At 46.2% G+C, this 22,638-nt stretch overlaps 1 protein-coding gene and 1 long non-coding RNA gene across 2 annotated transcripts in view; one reads left to right on the top strand and one right to left on the bottom strand.

Moving 5' to 3' along the window:
* Window positions 1-22,638, bottom strand: part of ASIC2 (acid sensing ion channel subunit 2) — a 998,461-nt gene that overhangs the window by 361,485 nt on the left and 614,338 nt on the right. The window lies entirely within an intron of this gene.
* Window positions 8,174-13,622, top strand: LOC140849077 (uncharacterized). Its single transcript, XR_012130596.1, has 2 exons — window positions 8,174-9,060; window positions 11,751-13,622. It is a non-coding gene; the product is annotated as an uncharacterized lncRNA (long non-coding RNA).

Below are 22,638 nucleotides of genomic sequence, written 5' to 3'. Positions count from 1 at the left end.
GGAGAAGGAGGAAGGGGAGGAGGAGGAGGAGGAGAAGGGCCTGGGCATTTGCAACTCCAGATTTGAGGACTGGCTGTACCGCTGGGTGATTTTAGGCAAGTCTCTTGGCTGCTGTGAGCCTCAGTTCTGTCATCTGTGAAATGGGATAATGACACCACCGTACACTGCAGCATCACTGGGCAGGTCAAATGAGATACAGGTGAAAGGCTGCACCAGTTCTGGGGGGTGGCACATAAGGGAGATCACAATCCTAAGTGTCCCAAGTGGTTCGGTCAGGGTTTGAACAAACCTGGGAGCTCCATGCTTTGATGCGAAGTTCAATACAAATACAAACAGAACACTGAGCTGCATTTAGGCACTGACTCTTCTTGCTTGCTGCTTCTGATTTGCTCAGTTCAAGTTTTGGTTGGGCCACTTTTCAGCCCCTCTTTCCCTATTGCTTCCTACCAGGCTGAACAGAAAGGGATGGGGAGTTCAGTGTGTGGCTGCCCGGCCCAGCCCAACCGTGTGGCAACGGAGGCCCCACGGCCTCTGTGGTTCCTCAAATGCCACTGGTAACCAGGGTGCTGTGGGCGATGCCCCTGATCTGCCTCCCATGTTCACGGTAACTGCAGAGAGGAAGGGAGGAGAGCATTCACATGAGAGCCTTTGGTGGGTCGGGCGCTATGTTAGCATTTTCCCAGCACACAGGCCTTGAAGTCGACATTCATCTTCCTTTGCCGAGAGGCAGGATGGGAGAAATCAGATGGTTTGCCCAAGGTCAGACAGCAGGGGAGAGGCAGAGGCAGATTTAAAATCTCTGGTCTCTAGAAGGCCAAAGCCATGACATATCCTGTAGAGGGGCAAAGGTTTTGTTTTCCTGTGGTCTCAAGTCTGAATAAGGGCCACATTGTACGTCTGGGGATGGGGTGGGTTAGCATAGGCCCAGGAAGGCTGCCCCAGGATCATCTTTGCTGAGTGTGTGAGAGGAGCAGTGCTGAGAGGGAAGTTGCCATGAACTCTCTGGACCATAGAACAACCATGAACCATAGCTCAAAGGAATGAACTTGGATGTGAAGAATAGGCTCTGAGTGACTAGCTTAGATGGAGAACTAGGGCTGTGAGAGGGGCCAGGGTGCTGAGAGGGCCAATGGAGGTGAGGGGAATGGGCAAAGGGCCCCCTACACCCCTGCTGCCTTCCGTGGTATCAGACAAGGTGCAAAGGGCAAGTTGCTTTTTATTCTTATTCCCATGGGGAGCTTCTGTTCTCTGTCTTAAAAGCACTTGGCTTCTGAGGGATGGGGAGTACGTACAGGTCTCTCCAGAGATGGGAACATAGGAGGCATGCAACTGGGGAGTGCCATGCTGACCTCTGGGTGTGTTTCCAAGGTCTCAAGGTCAAGTAAAGTGGGACACATCCCAAAAAGCAGGAGCTCCAGCTCAGGGTTAAGGTCCTAAATGTTCTCACCCACGACTTAATGCCTCAGCAGGAACTGAAATTAGCAAATTCATTCATTAAGGGTCCATTGACATTTCTATTATAAAGACTAATCATTTGTTTTTATTGAGATCTTTTCCCTTGATTAAAGCCATTAGCACCAATGAGCAACCATCGATCAATCAACAAGCTTTCTTAAATGCACCCCACTCAGTCCTGATTGCAGCATGAATACAGTCTGAATACAGTCATTTTGCCTCTTAAGTGTATCTCCAAGCTGTCCTCTAACCTCCCTCTCCAGAGCTGCCACTCTGATCAAGCCCACCATTGCTCACCAGGGCTGTCTGACAGCTTCTGGCCTGGACTCTGTGTCACTTCTTGGCCAACAGAGCCTTGATGAGCCCCATTTCTCCTCCCCAAATTCATCTCATGGGCGGAGCCACCCCCACTCTCCCAGCAGCCATGTTTGGTTCTGCAAATACATCTGCCCCCTTCTGCTGCAGACTTTATCTGCGATTCCTTCTGCCCTCAGTCCTTGACCTATTCCTTCCCAGCCTTGGCCTCATTTGATCTCACTCACCCTTCAGCTCTCACCCCCACTGTCATCCTCAGCAAAGCCCATGACCCCCTAGACTGGACCAGCCTCACCTGTTGTGATTTCCCAGCACCTACCAGTCCCTTCCTGGCCTTGGCCCAGTTTGCTTTCTGCTCTGGCTTAGCAGGCTTTGTCTTCTCTCCTTGGTGGGTGAACTCTACAGGGCAGAAACCACTCCTTTTTATTCACACTGGAATCTGGGCAGGGCATTAGGGTGAGGCTCAACTTAAGGTGGCCCTGACTCTCAGGCACTGGCCCTGACTCTCAGGCGCAGATCCTGAGCTGGGCTCAGCCCAAGCGTGGGTGCCTCCTTAAATCTTGTTCTGGAGGCACATCATTCACCCACCCTAGTGCCACCCAGGTGGTTCCTCTGAACCCAGCCTGAGACTCCACCTGTCAAGGTACACTTGCATATCTATAGAATGAATACCTAGGAGGCAAGATGGCACAAGAATGAAGGTTAACTGGGAGCTGTGCCCCAGGCAGTGGAGGGAATTGAAGAGGTTAAACAGCAGCGGCAGCCAGGAGGCTGGGAGGCAGCAGCTCTGGGAGGATCTAGAGGGCCTGGGAAAGGGAGGAGGTGTGGCCCTCGGGGCAGGGTGAAGTGAGCAGGCTACTGCCTGAGATGATTCCTTCCTGCTCAGCGGCTGCACTGGGCTTGACTGGGGCCTCATTGGGCAGGTCGTGTCTGCTAAGAGGGGCTCCCCTCTTTCCCAGTTACCCCTGAGGCTCTTGTGTCCCCCAAGGCTATTTCGAATCTGAGGCAGGTGCCCCCAGGTCTTCCAAGGTCTCTTGGAGATGGAGCAGTCCTGTCCTTAACAAGGTCCACTTACACTGAGAACGTGAAACACATTTCTCCTTTAAATTTGGATTTGCTTCTGTCACTAATATCACATTAGGCCCTACTTTGCTCCTCAAAATGACATCTTTTAATTTCTTTGGATATGCCTTGAGATCAAATATTTTCTAAAGAGTTCCTTTCTCTCCTCCGGCCCCTTTGCATTTCCCCTCTTTTACCCTCTTCTTTCTAACCAGGATATACAGCTTGGGTTTCTCAGCCATGCAGACCAGAGGCCTTCCTTGCATGTCACTGGACATGAGCATCTGATGATGATATTCTGATCTGCACACCCAGGTATCCCCCATCCCTGTCGGACTACCCTCTAGGGACTTGGGATCCAATATCAACTTTCCCCTTAGCTGCACTAATTTATTCTGTGACTTTAGGAAGTTCCTGTATCTGGGGCTAAGTTAAAAACTGTAGGTTTGGACTAGCTCTCACACACACAAGAGAGGGAGCGACAAAGACACAGATAGGTAGATAGATACAAATAGATGATACAAGTTGTTAGATAGAGATGATACAGAATAGATGATAGGTAAGTAGATAGATTGATAACAATTATAGATGGATAGATACAAATGATAGATGGATAGATAGAATATTCATTCAGTTCCAGATGGTCTAAGTTCCTCTCACTGCTCACAGGGTCTCATACCACAGCAACCAATCTGAGAGCTGTGAGCTTTAGGGCTCTTGTCATATATTCTGGAGGAAAACAACAGGGATCGAGAAAGAGAGATGGAGAAAGAGGGAGAGGCAGACAGAAATACTGAAGTAAGGAATAACAGAGCAGAGAGAGGGAAGTGGGTGAAAGAGAAACAAAGATGCTGATCACATTTTGTCCCCACGTCACCCTTGCTGAACATCATTTTGGGACTTGACTGAAAGCCCAGGATATTTGTGGAGAAGCCTGTACTCCTTCCTGTTCCAGCTGGAACCTCTGAGGGCCCTATGAGATGAGCTGCATTAGATAAAAAACATTCTTTCCATAGTAATGCGAGTCTAATTCCAGCTAATGCCCAGAGCAGGGAGCAGCAGCCCGTGGTCTGTCAGGCAGAGCCACTGGGCATCCTGTTCATTTGGGGATGGGATACCTTCTGCTTTGCACATGCTGTTGGCTCCTGAGTCTGCGAGCCCAGCTCCCTGGTCTGGCTCATGCATGCATTCTGAGATGCCATTGCTCTGGGGATAATTCACATACCCATTTTATGAGGCCAAAATGAAGGCCGGACTTGGAGGTCTTAGCAGAAGCACAATTCATTAGCATTCTCGTTGCCCTCCCCTTGCTGAACAAATGGACAGAGCTCAGACCACTCTTCAGGGCATTTGGCCTTCTCACTCTTTTTCCCGTTTGCACTCTGGGGCCTTTGCCAGTGAATAACTAGCTCTTGGCATCACCCATCTTTGCCTTCTCCCAGGGGCCTTCATCATTGCTATTTGATTATTCTCTTTTAATTTTGAAGTTCTCGCAGCACAGGACAGCCTCCCACAGGCGTGATGAGGGTTGGGAAGTAAGCCAGACTTTGGTGCCTGGGACGAGCTGCTAATTCTTGTGGGTGCCTGTCTGTGCACTCTGCTGGGTGCCTCGCCCACACGGGCAGCTGAGGACCGCATGGCTGTGCAGTTCCAGGAAGATGGCAATGGCTTTTTAATAGCTGGGGGGCCCCCTCATTCATCTCTGCGTGCTGAGTTTATTTTGCCATTTGTCAATTCTGACTCTAGGGGACCTCATTTCAGAGTAGTTCGGGCTTTGAGATGGATGATCTGAGTGAATGACAGGTCCCCCTTCTCCTCTAAATAGTCAATGCTGCCAGTAGGAAGCCCCACAGCCTGCTCATCTCTGAAAGGATCATTTCTCCACCTCTGCTGAGGCTGGATGTGAAATATTTATTTGGGATCTAACCAATATGCCACAGCTGCCTCCCGCCTGTGCTAGACGGTGAGCAAGCTTCGCACTGAGCAGGCTGCTTAATGGCTCAACCCTGGTTTCGCTTTGCCAAAGGGAAGAAGGAAGAAAAAAAAATACTCTAGTCTCTGTTTGGAGAAAGGACATTCCCTGGATGGGGAACGGCTCCTTCCTGGGGTACACATTTCCTCCAGCTGCTAGGTAGACCTAGAATACACTCAGGCTTGAGAAGGGGGCTGAAGTAATAGAGTGTTTGAAGGCATAAAAGACAATTTTTGTAGGCAGGAAGGGACATTTCATAGACTCTTTAATTCGCAAGAGTTGTGAAATCTTAAAATTCATCCAGTCCAAAACCTCTAATCCTTGAATCCCTGCCAGAAGTTTGCTCCCTATTTTGAATACTTCTAGTGATGGGGAAATGACGACTTCTCAAAACAGATGATTCCCTGTTTGGAAATAATCTGTCTGTTAAAAGCATTTTTTTTTATATTGAATTGACATCTGTCTCTGCAGCGCCTATATACTAGATCAACTTAGCTTTAGAAACACACAGAACACATGCATTCCCTCATTTTAATGGCCTTCAGCAGAAAGAAAGAAACCTTGTTCTCTTTGAGACCCCTTTCCTCCAGGCCAAGTCTCCTTGGTGGCCTTTTTTGTGCTAGGTGCTGTGGATACAAGGATAAATAAGTCTAGTGAGATCAGGGACACATCCTCAGAGGACCTGGACATGCTTTCAAGTCCTTTTACCAGGCTGGTTGTTGATGAGGAGATCCGCCCATGCTCATCTCCACATTTCACCCCCTATTCATTCCTTTCCTTAACTCACCCTATAAGGGAGGGTTGACAGTTCTGGATTCAGGGCACTCATGGGGCCTTGTATGACTAGTACGTGGAGCTGCTGGGGGTGAAGAGTTCACACCACATGTATGGGCAACCCTTTGCTGTATGGCCACTATGAAGGAAGGCGGCCAGGCAGACCTGGACTTCTCAGGACAGCTCAGCCACGCTTTTTCTGTGCTATCTCTTCTGTGTCTGCGGCCAGGTTAAGCCTACTTTGTTGACTCAGCCAGTTGGAATCAGAAGCCACTAGCATGCATGGGTGTTTGTGTGTGTATGTGTGCATGTGTGTGCTTGCTAAGGCATGACTAACTAGAGAAATCCTATGTCAGGGGAATCGGGGACTCACCCAGATGCGAAAAGAATGTTCTGGGTTTCTTGTTAGTTTTCTTTGGGAGGAACTCCCTAGTTTGAAATCCCACAGTACAAGATGGGATACCAGAGGGGCAGGATTCAGGAATTCCCCAGCCTCTGGCCCAACGCCACCTAGAGAGCACCAAATCTCATCCTAACCTTCAGTTTCCCTATACCTCTTGGAGTGTGACATCAGACCTAAACTGAACACTTACCTTAGAAAATAAGGATGTAAAAAAGGCAGGGACCCTGGAGACAGAGGGGGCCCACGCCTTGCTTGCCGGAGACAGATGGGGAAGCATTGCCTGCACCCACTGGCCTCTCTTCTCCCTGCCCTGGAGGGAGTGGCACAGATGAGTGATAAGTATGTGCGGGGCCTCCATCCTATCTTGGCTGTTGATCTATGGACAATGATGGGAAGCAGCTCAGAGAGGCTGCACAGGGTGTGCTCAAAGAAATCATGCCAAGAGGCATGCCCTCTGAAGTTGGGGCATTTGCTCATCTGAGGGAAGAGAGATTTGTCTGACCCCACACCGTGGCAGCACAGAGCTGGCCGGCTCTGTCACCTTCTGGGGACCTGTGGAATGATCGTTAAGATGACAGTGGATTCTGATGCCAGAACAGGTGGAATGAGCAATGGATAAGAATGAAGAAGCAGATAAAAACTGCTAGAGAGAGAGCAGCATTCAGGTCTTTATGTGTTTGGGAGAAAATACAGCAATATCTGTCCAAGTTAAAGACATACCTACTCTTTGATTCAGAAATTCCAATTTTAGTGTTTTTCTTTCCCCTACAGATATACTTGTACATGTGGGTAAAGATGTATGTCCATGGATATTAACTGAAGCATTCTTGGCAATATCTTAGGTAGGAAGGAACTCACATTTCCAGCAGCAGAGGACTGCTTACATGAAATATGATCTATCTGTATGACGGACTGCTATGCAGCCTTGGAAAAGAATGAGGTTGGTCTAGTTGTGCTGAGATGAAAGTATCTTTGAGACATATTAGAAAAGACACCTCAAAGAACAGTGTGTTTCCATTTGTGCAAAATGTAAAGGTCTATGCACAGACACATGTGCTTGTATATGTTTGAACTATTTCTGGAAGGATACACAAAAACTGATAATACTGCTTACCCTGGGTTGGGAGTGCTGATGAGGAAAGGAATGGGAGGGGGGATGCTTGCTTTTTTCTATATGCAATTTTGCATCATTTAAAGTCATTATCATAAGACTGTACTTTATTCCCTACAAAAATAGTACATAATAAAAAGGAAGCATATGCCTTTTGCATATCTGCCAAATGCTGAATTTCTCATTGCTCCAGATATTTATTGAACATCCATTGTTTGCAGGATGCTACCCTAGCCCAGTTGCGTTGGAAATTGAAAAGATACAGTGCATACTATTGGGGAACCTACTTTCCAGGTGGGAAGAAAAATGTGTTTGCGTAGTTCTGCTAAAAATCAGTGGAAAAATTAATCTTGACTAGAGAACTGGAGAAGATTTTACAGAACTGATTTGTAAAGTATTAGTGGTAGAATTTTGAAACCTGAAGATGCATGAATGGGGCATAGAATTCCAGGTAGAGAGAACAATCTGAGCCAAAGATATGGAACGGGAAATGGAAACTAATGTCATGTCTCCCTAAGAGTACTTCCTCATCTGCTTGCTGTACTACTAGAAATACTTTATTTTGGGTTAAGTTTTTATTTTGCTTTCAGGAGTCTTTGTGAGAACGTAGATACTTGCTTTTGATTGAGATATGAGAGGATGGATTCTATAGGGGTACTAGTAAACCAACTCTCCTTCTCCCCACAAAAATGACTGGATTTGTAGCATTTGCCAATTTCTACAGTGTAAATATTCCCACCATGACTGATTTCAAGCTACCAATACAAAATGGGAGTGGGGAAGAGACATGCATAATTGGCTCTTTCAAGCCTGGAAGAGCTTGCTCTGGCACACTGTTGGATAGAGAATCCCAGAGTATCAGAGCTAAGGGACACAACAGAAATTTAAAGGGAACATTAGCTCCATGTGAGGAAATGAAGATGCTTGCACAATGTTAAAGGAAGTGGCAGAGTTGGGATGTTATCTTCCAGTCCTTAGTTTAGTGAAATTTCTACTTTTCCTTGGAAATCACTCATATAAGAGAGGGAATAGAACATGGGATAGTGTAGTTTTGATGGAATAAGAGGTTATAAATGTAAGAATAGAAATAGGTTAGCATAAGCATAGCCATCTTAAAGGCCTAGAAGCCATTTTCTGAGTATGTGACTTAGAAAGAAAAACTGGAACTGGGTAAGGCCTTGAAAAACAAGTTAATCATGAGCACCGGGTGGTGGGCAGCTGTGACCCTTGGTCAGCTAACCTTGGTCAGTAAATCTTACATACCAAGCTTATCGTGCAGAACCTCCCTAACCATTGAGGAGTAGTCTTACCCTGCCCTTGCTTAACCCCAGGATATATGTCTTGCAAGAATAATGTATAGTTATAGAAAATTGCTATGAGTTAAGTGCTTTGAAATTGCTATATAAACCCTTGGCTCTGAGTGCTCGGGGTCCTTGTTGAGACCCACTGCATCGGGCTGACTTGGACCCCAACTAGTTGGCTGAATAAAGACTTTGCTTGAATTTACATCTCTATGCCTGTGTATTTTGTTCTCTGGGGAAGCCTCGGAAGCCTGCACCCTAACATTTGGGGGCTCGTCCGGGATACGAGCAGCTTCCCTGAGAACAAAGGACAGCTGGAGGCAAGGTCTAATTGTCCGGACGGGGCAGTGTAATTCGAGGGTCGCCCCCTCGTGTCTGCATAAATCCATTATAAAGCGGGAGTCGCCATCCCGTGTATGGTCTCGGGTTAGTGGTCCCGAGTGAGGAAGTCCGGGCTGGTAGTCCCGGCCCCCAGGTTAGCGACCCTGGGTGAAGCCCAGGTAACCAATCCTGGCCCTAGGGTCCGAGTGACTCGGCCTTAGGAAGGCAAATCCGATCGGCAGAAAACTGGCGCCCGAGGAGGAAAAGATCGAGCTCGTCACCCTGCGGCAGTCCGAGTGGACGCCCTTCAGGAGAATTACGAGAGTTTTTGAAGACCCTGAAAGTGGTGAGTGTGGTGCGCACCAGAGTGAGAGAAGGACCGGTCCGAACGAGTGCGATCAGATGTGGTGTGTGTGTGCTTGGTGTTATCATTGACTGTTTTACTGTGTTTTGGTTTCAGTTTATATTTTTTTGCGCTTCTCATTTTAAGTTTCCTTGTTCTAAGGTTCTCCTGCTCTCTCCGTTCCTCCTTTCTGTCACTACATCATTCCCCGCGGGCACGGGTCGGGCAATTAAGAGCCATTAGGGCGCCCGCCGCTAGAAGACTCCTGTGACAGGATAAGGGGGTCACAGCCGCGAATCCCAGATAAATTCGCGTCCCCCGTGGAAGAAAAACTGTGCAACGACAGGCACTCGTTCACAAGCACATACAACAGTCATTTTGTTTGAAGTGGCATCTTCATCCTTCGCCTTTGTCTCCCTCATATTCTTTTTCCTTCTTTCTCACCATGAGACAGACTCAGACGACCCCCTAAGTGTGTAAATGAATATATCTTTCTACCTCCGGATGGTATTAATGAAATTGATTTAAAGACAAGCGCTTGTGAAAATTGGGTATTCTAAAACTTCCAGAAAACCTGATAAAAAGTGTTAAGCATTAATGCTAATTTGAGTTTGCCTGAGGCGGGCATGTCCTTGTAGTTATCAGCTGCCTAAATTTACCTGAGGTCATTTAAGTCATGTTATCTGCTAAATCTTTTAAAAATAAAATGCTTAAAGGCTTGGCTTTGTCTAATATTCAGTAAAGGTCTTGTAAGTAATCTAGAATAGTTGTTACGAATGAGTGAACTAAATGACTGAAGCAAGTGAACCTCTTTTTAATTGTGTGTTACAGTGTGTATACCTACCTACTGCCTGAGAATCTTTGTAGAAACCTAAAACCTTAAAGTTTTGCTAAGTTAAGAAGATATACTCTATGAGAGATTGTGCTGTAAAGCTCATGGTTACAGAAATTATAAAATGTGTTCATAAATTTGTCAATCTAAAGAATGTTAGTTTAACAGTTTACAATGGCCTGCTTCTCGGTGTTCACTGGAAATTAAAGTTTCTAATGGTTTTAAGTTTTAATTAAAACTATTTAAAGTAATAAAACATTTCTCTATGCTAAAAAATGTATGTTTTAATAAGAAAAAGTATAAAGAATGAAAAGTCTTCTGCATGCTAAAGAATGTGTTTTGTGATAAAGTAACTTTGTTCTAAAGTACAGCTATTTGTTTAAAGAGAGAAAACAGCGTGGTGCCTTTTGTTGTAGAAGACCCGCTCAGCCTGTTGCTTTGGGGGGGAGGGTCAGGATGTTTAGAGATTAAGTGAGATAAACCCAGTCAAGCCGCAGGCAAGCCCAGGCTAATTCTCACCGGCTTATGTGCTTGGGACCATAGGGCAAATGAAGAATAAATTACTATATTCTTACAGATATAGTCGTGCCTAGTGAAATTAAAGCAAGTGAGTCTTGATATCAAGTGCACAGCAAAATTAGAATCTTGTTTCTAGTTAAACAGTTTTCTTTAACTGTTAGTCTGCTCTTAATGTTGAAAGATCAAAGCAGTTTCTCATGCTTAAAGTCTCAGTGAGTTGCCAGAATATTAAAAAAAAAAAAAAAAAATGAAATCGTAATATTAAAAAGACGAAAAGCTAAAGTTTGTTAACAACTGTATAAGCTTTATTTGCCTTTGAAATATTTTGTTATTGAAAACGATTGCATGGCCTGAGAAATTGAATTATTTATTCCATATATTTTTATAAGTGGAAAAATCTCTAACCAACAAATGATTAAAGTTGTTACTGATTATTTGTTTTCTTAATTTATCCACCTAAGCAGAATGGTAACAAAGCTTTTTTCAGCTGATTAAATGCACTTAGTTAACAAACCAAAATTTATTCTTAAAAATTAAACTAGAATCTAGACAAGATTATGTTTCTCCCAGAAAAACAAGTTTCACTGTAAAAGTTTAAATGGACAAACGTGTGACCACTTTTGAGAAAAGTTGTAATAGATTTTTTTGACAACCACCAGGTCTTCTTGTTTAATTTATATGCTGTATGTTTTAAAAAAAAAACAAAACATGGGGGATGAAAGGAAAGGAGCGACACATAGCAGCAATTAACCGGAGAGTTCCGCTTTATTAGGGAAAAGTGCTAGGTTATATAGGAAGGGGCATGAATTGATTGAGGTGTCACTTCTACGGAGCTGGTGGCTGTTGGCTAGGTGCTGGGATTGGGAGGGGAGCGAGAGGTGATTGGGCTTCAGGTGGCGCCGGCGGAAACCAAGGACCCCGAAGAGAAGCCGGAAGTTTGCCATCTTACTAGTAGTAGTCCTTCAGAGGACTCTTCATATTTTTTTAATGCAAATGATCTTAGAGCTTTTAATAGAATTTGCATAGCAGCTTATATCTACTATTAAAGAGTAAAACATTCTTGAAGCTTTCAGAGAAGACCTGTAGACTTAAGCACTTTCTCTGCTTTTTTTGTATCTGGTCTTGGACACTTATGCTAAGTTCAAAAAAAGTGCTTTTACCTCTAGTTAACTCTGATATTTTCCAGAGGGCCCCTGGAACATGTCAGAAGAATTTTTTTCTCATTAGAGAAAGTATTTGACTAATTTGGCTTATTTATCTGATATATATTTATTTATTTACCAGGAAAGCACTGTCAAAGAGAATGATGCTAAACTTTGTTACTAAATGTTTTGTATTACAGAAATAACAGAATTTCCTTATGTCAACTGTCTTACAGTAAGCTCTCATCAGATCTTTAACCATTGTCATTTGTAAGTCTTTTGTCATTTATAGTATTATCCCTAAACTAGTAAAGAACTAGATTTCAGCAGAACAAGTATTAGTTACATAAGATTACATAAACTAAAGAAAATGATTTTGTGTCTTTTTGTTTCAAATGTTGCTGATAAAGTGTTTTAACCTTGTTCTCTTAAACTGACAACAGTTTAGTAAATGACTATCTTTATGAGCAGAATTGAAACTTCCTTCTCTCTACCTGATCCCTCCAGAGTTTAAAAACTTTCAGTGACTGTTTTTGTATTCCATGGCAGTATGTTTATTTGCATGAGTTCAATAAGAATCTGCTTTCCTTGTGAGAAGACTACTTAAGAACACTGGTTATACTGCCAGGGCTTTGACTGGAATGTCATACCTGAGAGACATGTGCATAGACTCAGATGTGAACAACTTTAAGGAACTAAGATTGACTTTATAAAGCCAACAAAGCCCCTTGGAAGAACTGGCCTGGTACCTTGCTTACAGAGTTCCCAGCAGCCTTACCAGGTGAGTAAAGAAGGTCACTTCCTGGCAGGTTCAGAGACCTCGAGAAGAGAAGAATTCATCCAAATCTACAGGTACTGCAGGCAAAGCCTGATGGCAAGTCTAGCTTGGCTGTCTGGCCTCAAGAGGCCTTTAAAAGTTCAATCTGAAATTCCTTATAAAAAGTTCCAGCAAAGCATATTTAAAAGAGCCTGTGTAATCAATTGCTCTTCTTGCTGCACTTGTGCAAATGATCAAGCCAGCTGTTAATTATTTTCTTAACCTGGTTATTTCTAATAAAAATGAGGGTGATTTTAGAGAAAAGTATTGTTTCAATAACTGCAGCCTCCAGAATAGAAAATCCAACTCCAGATGTTGCTACATAACCTAATAACACAATTTGTTTTATCTTGCCTAGAAGCCACAAAACTGCAAATAATAATAGAAGCGCCAGCCTTCTGAAGCCCTCTCAACTGACCATTAATAGAGACCTAGCTGCACCCTTTACTGCACCCCCTTCTCAGCACGAAGCAGCCAGAGCGGTCATCGCCCCTTTTCCCTAGCAGCAGCTAGAGTCCCTATCTGTAGAAGACAAAGACCGAGACTCACTTTATCCTCTGCAAGTAGGCAAAGAACCTGCATTGAGAGAGTTCCTAAAACTTACACCTCCCTCTACAACACGACAGAAGTAATCAGCACCACCCCAGCTTATTCTAACAAGTAGTAGGCCCGCCAAACTGGAGTCACTCCATGTGTTACCTTTATCAAAGAACGCATTAGCACCGTGCAAATCATAGTGTTGAGACAGAACTATCAGAGTGTTAACCAAACAGATGACCCCTAATTTCATGATTGAAATAGATACAAGAAGAAGAGGGGAATGTAAGAATAGAAATAGGTTAGCATAAGCATAGCCATCTTAAAGGCCTAGAAGCCATTTTCTGAGTATGTGACTTAGAAAGAAAAACTGGAACTGGGTAAGGCCTTGAAAAACAAGTTAATCATGAGCACCGGGTGGTGGGCAGCTGTGACCCTTGGTCAGCTAACCTTGGTCAGTAAATCTTACATACCAAGCTTATCGTGCAGAACCTCCCTAACCATTGAGGAGTAGTCTTACCCTGCCCTTGCTTAACCCCAGGATATATGTCTTGCAAGAATAATGTATAGTTATAGAAAATTGCTATGAGTTAAGTGCTTTGAAATTGCTATATAAACCCTTGGCTCTGAGTGCTCGGGGTCCTTGTTGAGACCCACTGCATCGGGCTGACTTGGACCCCAACTAGTTGGCTGAATAAAGACTTTGCTTGAATTTACATCTCTATGCCTGTGTATTTTGTTCTCTGGGGAAGCCTCGGAAGCCTGCACCCTAACAATAAAGAAAAGCAGAGAGGTTTCTCTGAGAGAGCAGAGGTGGGGAGGATTCTAAAATGGCTCTTGGTTTACAGGAAGTTTCTGTGTTCTGGGGAGTATATGAAATGACCACAGGAGGGAGGAAGGGGCACAGTCAGAAGAGATTTTAGGAGGAGGGTTTGGAAGACAAAATCCCCAACTGCACAGTTTTGTTCAGGACTGATTTTTCTTCCAGGAACAGGAACATAATGAGCTGATATGATGTATGGAAAAGAAAAGCTAGGCTAGTCCCATCCACGTCCTGGATGATCTGTGTGCGCTTGGGCAACTCACTGTCCTCTGCAGGGGTCACAGCTTTGCCTCTTCAAGTGGGGCTGGCAGCTGGGTGTTAGTAGATGACTTCCCAGGACCCTTCCAGCGTGACGGTCTCCAGGCCTGTGAATCAGTCTCAGCGAAGAAGCACCAACCATCAATGTAAAAAGCAGGGGATGAACTGGTGTGGCGAGTGGGTTTATTTATGGATTTATTTAGACCCAGTGTGAGCTAGACAAAGAGAAATCAGAGCGGCAGAAGGCAAAACTGAGGTTTGTTTTGTGAGTTTATGGCAGGGCCAGGGAGTAGAAGATGGATTAGGACAGAGATTCCTCTTTATTATGTTATCCATTAAAAAGATGTGACAGCCCATGCTGACAGCTCTTCAGCGGGGAGCCATTACCTTCAGGGCAAGGTCCGGATTTCTGCTTAGGTAGAGGGACCTCCGCTTTCTGCCCTTGCCTGTCTGTCCAATCTCTTCTCCTGAGTCCCCCAGCCTGCCCTGCATCATGCAGGTAATGCCCCAGAAGCACACTGCTTGCTAATACTCCACAGTCTGGGGCCTCAGCCTTTGCACAACCTCCTGAAATGCTCTTTCCCATCTTATCTGCTGGGCAAACTTCTATCATGCTTTGAAATCCTGTTCCAGCATTTCAATGTCTTTCTTAATCCTTTCTTACAGGGCAGCCACCCCTGCCTTGCCTCCAGGTAGACATAACCACTTCCTCCCCAGATCAACAGCTACTTCTCTGTGCATGCCATTCTACTGGCAAATGGCAATTTCATTGCAAGCTCTTGTTTTTATCTCCCCCACTTCACTGTGAGCTCCACAAGGGCAGGAAACTCCTGTCTTGGCTCCTGAGTTTGAAAGGATGGCAGCGTGTTGGAGCTTATGTGTGACTACCAGGTACTGGTAAAGCCAGGAAGAGAAGGGGAATAAAGCTGCTACTCTAACTCCCTCGAGCTCCATCTTGGGAGAGAGAGTGTGGAGCATGCTGGCCAGATGCAAAGACTTTTGCTGAAGGCCAACTGTGAGTGTTGATCTACCAAGTCCTTCACACTGGTGTTAGCTGAGCCCTTGAGGGTGACCGAATGAAGCTCCAGGGGCAGGAGGGTTGTAATGATACTGTAGAGCGAGGCTAATGAAAGCCTTGTCCAAGGTGGCTCCATGCTGGACTCTAAGAAAGTCGTTCTAAGTCTCTGGGTAGGAAGATCCTTCCTTAGCTCCCACACAAATCTATCCCACTGCTCAGGGCTGTGATGTGCCACTCAGATCCCCCTTAGCACTGAAGGACTTACTCCACCCACCTTCCTCTTCCTTCCATAGATGCTGATCTCCAGAGCGTGCCCTCTAATACATTTCCAGCATGCTAATCTCCATCCCGGAGTTGGCTTCCTGAGAAATTTACCTCCAGGAATAATGTCAGCCTGCTGTTCAGGGCAGTTAAGGTGAGCAGAGTGGCCATAAGTGGGAGGCCTGGGTGATGATCTCTTGGGACAGTGGTAGGAACTGACGGCACAGAGGGGTGGTCAGGAACTGAGCAGGAGGGCGACATTGCAGGGCTACCAGGAAAGCCACAGAGAGGACTGGGATCAACACATGTCACCAGAGTGGTGTTCAGCCTTGGCCTCAAGCCGCAACCTGCCACGGCCATCTGGCCTATTAGTGGCAGCGGGGAGGTGGCAGTGGGAGTGGGTCACACTTCTGATATCACGCTGGTAGGAGCTCTCACGAGCATCATGCTGTCCTGCAGGAGGCTCTCAACCATGGCTGCACATCAGACTCACTGCAAAAACCCTGACTCTAGGACTCGGCCTCAAGAGATTCTGACTGAATTGGTCTGCAGTAAGGCCTGGGCCTTCCTAGGTTGTAAGTACTCACTAGGCCAGCTCAGGTGGAGAGATATCAATATAGTGGAAAGATAATAAACTCTAAAATCAGACAGAGTTAGGCTTGAATCCTGGTCCTGTCAGTGGCTGGAGAACTTCAGGATGTGGTTAATTTTTTGAGCTTCTATTTGCACATCTGTAAAATCATGTAAATCACACACATTGCACAGAAATGTAAGGGCAGCAAAGTAATAGTAATAGCAATGATGGCAATGATAGCCCTCACTCCATGATCATTGTTATTACTATTTGTGCTCATACTTGGCCTTTCGACCCTCCTCCAGGGCTTTGCACTGTATTGTGGAATTGCCTTCCTTAGCTTCTGCCCCATTATGGGGGAGACCTAGCTCCTTGTCCCGGCTGTAGCTACCTAAAGTTTAGCAAACTGTAGCTACAGCCGCTAAATGGAAAACCAATACCTCTCCCGGGGTTGACCAGATAATCAAACACTGGCATCCATGATTTCAGTCCTGTTCACAGCTAGAATAACACTGCAGCCGTTCAACTGTTCAGTGACACTGGCAGGTGTGGGCTTCTGTGTGAAAAAGCAAGTAAGACAGATTTTGCTCATGCTCAAGGGCACCAGTAAGGTCCATGATAGTTAAATGATTTTTCCCAGATTTGTAACTAGTTACCATGTGGCTTTGGACAAGTCCATTCTCCTCTCTGTGCCTCAGTTTCTTACTCTGAAAAATCTAGATAGAAGACCATTCTGCTCAGTTTTGTGCTGCTGGTTCTACAACCCTTGCCCCACACCCCCAGGAGATGCCTTGGGGGACCGACATCATCTCTGTCTTTCCCCACAGGGACTTTAGCGCTAAAGGCTCTGGAAGATGTCACTTTGGAACAGGAGACCTGCGAGCCTGGCCCGGCTGCTGCCCACCCGGGCTCCCTGCGCCCCCACCCATCAAGGGTTGTAAGTGTCTCCATTTCTCCTCCTGCCATCTAGAACTTTAAATAGCCTCCAGCACACTGTGTGGCTGCCAGAAGTTTTAATTAAATGATGTCCAGCTGTCAGAAAAGCTGTTATAAATGGTCCTTTTGTCTGCAGCACTGTCTGGGAAGCCAGGAAGGAGAGAAGCTAGAGGATTATAAATATGAAGGGCAGAAGTTCAGTGGAGAACTGGGGGCAACAGCTGTAAGGAACCGTGAAAACCACTGGAAGGATTTTTTTTTAAACATGTAGTTAGTCTGTGGAAGAGCCCCAGCCCTTTCTGTGACTGGATTTGCACACGGAATGATCTGAAAAGGACTGGGGAAGCTTGTGTCCTTGCCCACAGCTGATTCTCCAAGGCTGCGATCAGTAGCCCCCTTTTAAAAAATCCAGACAGCAAAGTAAAAAGGGCCACATAAGTGCTGACAATCTCAACACCATTCTCAGATGAACCTGTGTGCTTTTATCCTTTCCACTACTTCTTTTTGTCCTTCCTCTCTTTCTTCCAGCACACAATCTTAAATATTATGTGTGAGAGTTCTTTCTAAATGAGGAATATGGAGATGTGCCCATCTATTGTGTATTAAGTGCCAGATTTTTTATGTACCTTACTCTATTAATCCATTAATTATTACAACACACCCAGGAGATAATTATTTGCCAATATCATTAAGTGAGGAAACTGAGGCTCTTTGAGAAAAACAACTTTTCCAAATCACAGAGCCAGTAAGTGAAGGGGGTTAGACCCCAATTCCCCTGCAAACTGCACGGGACAGAGGCTGCACCTCTTTTGCATGTTGTCTTGCCAGTGTGCTGCTGGGTACCTGCCACGTAGAGGACTTGAGAAATACTTGTGGAAGGAAGAAAGGAAGGAGGAGCAGGAGGAAAGAGGGAGCAGGTCAGTTCTGCCAGACCCCAAAGCCAGTGATCTTTCTATCCTGGCTTGCTGGCTCTGGAGAGTAAAGACAGGCAGGCGTAAATCAGAGAAATGTAAAATAGTTGGGGGAAATAGTTGTTATAAGGTGTGCACAAATAACATGATTATAAAGCGATTTCAGGAGTCAGCGGATGGAGGGAGAGTGCGACTGGTGTTCAGAGGAGCAGGGCTCATTTCTGGCTGTAGGAATGAGGGGCTTCATGGCGGAGGCAGAATTTGAGCTTTGAAGGAAGAGTAGGATTTAGACGCAGAGAGATGGAGGGAGGGAAGGCTGATCAGACAGAAGGATAAGGGAGAATCCTAAATCACCTACCAAGGAGGGGACAGGCCAGTGGCCAGGGCGCCTTGGAGCTGCCTGGATTGGAGTCCGAGCCTACGTGACACCCGGATGACACATCTGGGGGGCTGACTCTGACGGTGCCATGGTTGAGAGGGGTGTTCAGGGTAAAGGCAACCCAGACCGGGAGAGCTGGAGTCCGTGAGAGAGAGTGTGAGTGTGTGTGTGTGACTGAGGCAGGTGACTGGTACTTTCTCCTCGGCGTAGGTGCTATTAGGCCCATGTGGATTTTTGTCTGTGTGTCCTGGGTGAGTCTGTCTTCTGCCGGGCTGCGGTTAATCTCAATCTGGGCATTCACAGACATCTGCTAATGGATTCTCCAGTGGCAGAAAAGGTGTGGTGTGACCCCCAGGGTAGGCATATTCTGACTAGTGGAGGACTTAGCCCCTGGCCTGCCCCCACCAGATAGGGTCAGGTGTGGCACCAACAGAGGTGCTTTTGGAAGTGGTAGGTGCAGAATAGGGACTTGGGCATAGAGGGAGCTGGTCAGGAGAAGGGCTGCCTTTCCTTTGTTCCCCAGCCTCCTGCAACCTGCCACCCCAGCAGCACAGAGCACCTGGCCCAGTGCCTGGGGCCAGTGAAGGCTGCTGTTGAGCTGTCCTTTGCTTCTGTCAGCTGCCATCTAAGGGTTGCAGCAATGCAGGTCACAGAAACAAGAGCCCAGTGGCTTGGGGGAATCATTGTTATGGACAGTGAGCTTCATCTCTGTGGACAGGCTGCCTGGCAGCATCCCAACAGCCAAGTGGAAACTTACGGGGCTGCTTCCAGAGGCAGGGGTGCTCGGAACATGAAGGCCCAAGATGGAAGGACTCAGCGGTACCTTGATGAGAGCCCTCCCTAGCATAACACGAGAGCCCAGCCAAAGGCAGCCATCATTTCTGGTGGGTAACCCCCTGACCACCACACAAGCCTGGCTGATCCCTTGATGGGCAGCCCGTGGAGCCAGCTGTGGAGCAGGTGGTATAGACAAATGCCCATGGGATGGGATTCCAGGGACACTAGATACGGAGCACAGATCCTGATTTAGCATATCTTTATTTAGAGCCTAGCCAGGTATCTGCCACCTGCCTGGGTGGCCGTGGGCATGTCTCTGAATGTCTCTGCGCCTTGTTTTTCTATTCACAAACATCCATTCAACAATCCCCTAGTGAATGCCTGCTGTGCCAGGTGCTGGGTTAGGTCCCAGGGAGCAGGCAGCAGAGAAAAATATATGATCTCTGCCCTCACAGGGCTTCCAGTCTAGTGGAAGTAAACAAGTAGTCACACAGCAAGAGCATTATGACACACCAGCCAATGCTCTGAGGGAAAAGGACTGGGTGCTTTGGGAGAGCCCTTTGGACTGAGAGGTGAGAGGTGACCTCTCTGAAGACGTGAGTAGAGCTGATACCTGAAAGGCAAAAACAAGTTGCCCAAGTCAGACAGAGAGGAAGAGCCTGTGCAGAGGCCCTGGGGAGGGGACAGACTCGTATGTTTTAGGAGCTAAAGTTACACCTGTGGCCAGGATGCAATGAGCAAGGGGCAAAGTGCAGAGACATGAGGCTGGGGGTGGGAGAAGAAAGGGGACAATCAGCAGAAGCCCATCCGCCATGAGGAGGATTTGGGACTTTACCCCAGGGTTGGTCAGTTTTGAACAAGACTAGATTCACACACTAAAAATAAAATAAACAATAAGAGATGGAAAAACAATAATAAAAGCACAAAAATACATGGACATCCATACAGAGGGAGGAAAGATTTGAACAAGTATTTTTATGTTACAGAAACTACCCTATGAAATAATATGCCATCAGAACAAGGAATTATACACAAACTACTCATTAGAGTTAAAAAGACTGAAACTACTCTGGTTGTTGTGTGAAAACAATAAGCACTAATAAATCTTGCTAGCCTCAGACTCAAAGGAGAGAAAGTTGTGAAAGGGCGTGGCCAGGGTAGTGTGTGGTATACATTTGAGAAGGACCTGAGGTCTTCCATTCCCACTTTCCACTTCTCAACTGCACCTGAAATAAAAGCATGGTTGTAGAGAAAATGGAAATTGATGGCCAGGATTCTTACCTCACCTGATTCTAATATCACCCGTTTACATATATTTAGCTTACTTGCTTACCTGTGGGTGGCAAGATATTTACTCACTCACAGAGCTGCAGAGAGCAAACTGTCAGTCACCGGAGTACCAGCGCAGGGGAGGGGTGGAGAGGAAACACACAAACGCATGGATGTAATTGGTCCAACATCTGCCAGTTACCAGAGAGACCCGCCCACAGAGTTCTTCTGCAATGCTAGGGTCTGGGAAGGAAGGAGAGTGCAGAGAGTGGTGTCAGCAGAGAAGTGGAGAGCTTAGCGGGTGGAGAGAGGAAGTAGGAGAGAAGCCGCAGAGCCCTGTGCTAAGCAGGAGTGAGCAGAGGTGCAGCTGGAGCCACCAGTGGAGCCTGGTGCTGGGGAGCAGGAGGCAGCACCCAGGCTGTGAGTGGCTGGAGCCAGACCAGAGACTGAGATGGGGAAGATGGGAGTCTAGTGCTTGACCTACTGCCATGGGAATAAATATGGTATGAGCCCCTGTTAACCCCCAGCTTTCTGTTGTCTTTATTCAGTCTCAGTGAATTCACAGTGAACTTGCCTGGAGTGGGGAACCCCCTCCTTCTGGGGCAACAGTGGTTATGTCAGAAGCCTAAAGCTTTATATCTATTAAAAGGGAAATGTTTCAAGGAGGGTCATACTTTGATCTAAGCAAGACAAAGCCAGATCCTCAGGCCCAAGAGGACTAGAAGCAATGATTTTCCACCTTGGCTATACTTTAGAGTACCTGGTATGACAGCCAGCTTCCAAAATGGCCCCAAAGAGTCCTACCCCCTGGTATGCAAGCCCTTATGTAGCCCCTCTCATGATGAATAGGACTATCCTATTCAATGTAACCAAGAGGATCTTGTGAAAATGAAGGAGTATGACTTTCAAGGTTAGGTCACAAAAGACACAGTGGATTCTGTTTTGCTCTCTCTTTCTTAGATCACTTGTTCTGGGGAAACTAGCTGCCATGTTGTGAGGATGCTCAAGCAGCCCCACGGAGAGGTCCCTGTGGCAAGTCACTGAGGCCTCCTGTCAACAGCCAGGTGGAAGACCATCTTGGAAACAGGTCTGTCAGACTCAGCTAACATCTGGATTGTAATCTCATGAAAAACCCTGAGCTAGAACTACCCAGCTAAGCCACTCCTAGATTCCTGACCTATAGATACTGTGAGATGAAACATGTCTATTATTTTAAATCATTTAGTGGTTTGTTGCACAGCATTACATAATCAATGTTCTTAGGGAGCTTTTAAAGATATTGATGCTCAAGTTCCATTCCTAGAGATTCTGATTCATTTGGCCTGGGGTAAAGCCCAGGCACTGATATGGTTAAAAGCCCCCAGATGACTCTAATGTGTAACCAAGATTGAGAACCACTGTACTAGAGTATGGGTAGGTCATCCAAGTAGGGCTTAGGTATGGGTATTGCCTCAATTTCTAGAGCTAGTGCTTGGTTTATATTGAGAATTCTGTCTTGGGAGAAGGCAAAGCCCAGTTTGTGGGTCAGAGCCCAGGGTCCCTGTGAGCTTTTAGTCAGGTGATCTTAGTGTCCACAGTTTCTGACAGTGGGGTACCTAACTTTCCCTAAGGTCACCGGCCTGTAGAAGGGAATCAAGTGGCCTTAGCTGAGGGGAGAAGAGAGGTGCAGCCCCAGTCAGGTAAACCTGTTTCCTACAGACAGTCACTCTGACCCATGAACCCTCCCTGCAGTCCTACACCCAGAATGCAGGATGCCAGTTCTCCACTGAGGGACAGCCCCCTGTTTTCTCCCACCTGCCATTATGTTTTATGTCCAGAGCTCATTCCTGCCTCTGCATATGCTCTGTGAAACTTATGAGCAATGCTGACAGCTTCTAAAAGCCTTTGTGTGTCTTTGAATTTCCATGGTTAATGGGACATTTCTCCCATCTCTGAACAGTAACTTAGGAGGCCCAACTGTCTCCCTGCTCTCCCTCATGTTATCTCCCTGACGAAACCTGCAATAAAGTAATCAGCTTGATGATCAGGGAGTCACAGCCGATGAAAGATGCTGCTGGGATGGCTGGATGCTGAGTGTTCCCACGTCTCTCCCAGCTGGCTGGTCTCTTGCGACTCTCCTATGACTGGAGTAGTACCAACTGCATCTGTATGAGAGCTATGATTTCAGAGGCATTTGTAGACATTTTTTGAGCATCTGGATCATGCTATGTGTTGGAGTCACAGAATTTAGTAAGACCCTCTTCTTATGCTCTAGGAGCTTTTAGCTTAGTGAAAACAGGTAAGGAAGCAGGTAACAGAGTGTGATGAGTTCTACATGTGGGGGCCCATGACAGCCCAGAGGAGGTGCTGCACTTGGTCTAAGAAGTTTTTGGAGGAGGTGAGATTTGGGGTGTTTTGTTGCCTGGGCAAAGATGGAGTAAAGTCAATACAAGAGAAGCATCGGGTACAGTGCACAGGTTTGGGAGCCTGAGGCTTTTCAGGGCATGATAAGCAGCTCCTTGTGAGTCTAAATATTCACATGGGATCTT

Source organism: Manis javanica, chromosome 4 (assembly GCF_040802235.1).
Source record: "Manis javanica isolate MJ-LG chromosome 4, MJ_LKY, whole genome shotgun sequence".
Lineage (NCBI taxonomy): Eukaryota > Metazoa > Chordata > Mammalia > Pholidota > Manidae > Manis > Manis javanica.
Note: the sequence above shows the minus strand (reverse complement) of the source record. Positions and strands in the feature narration are given on the sequence as shown.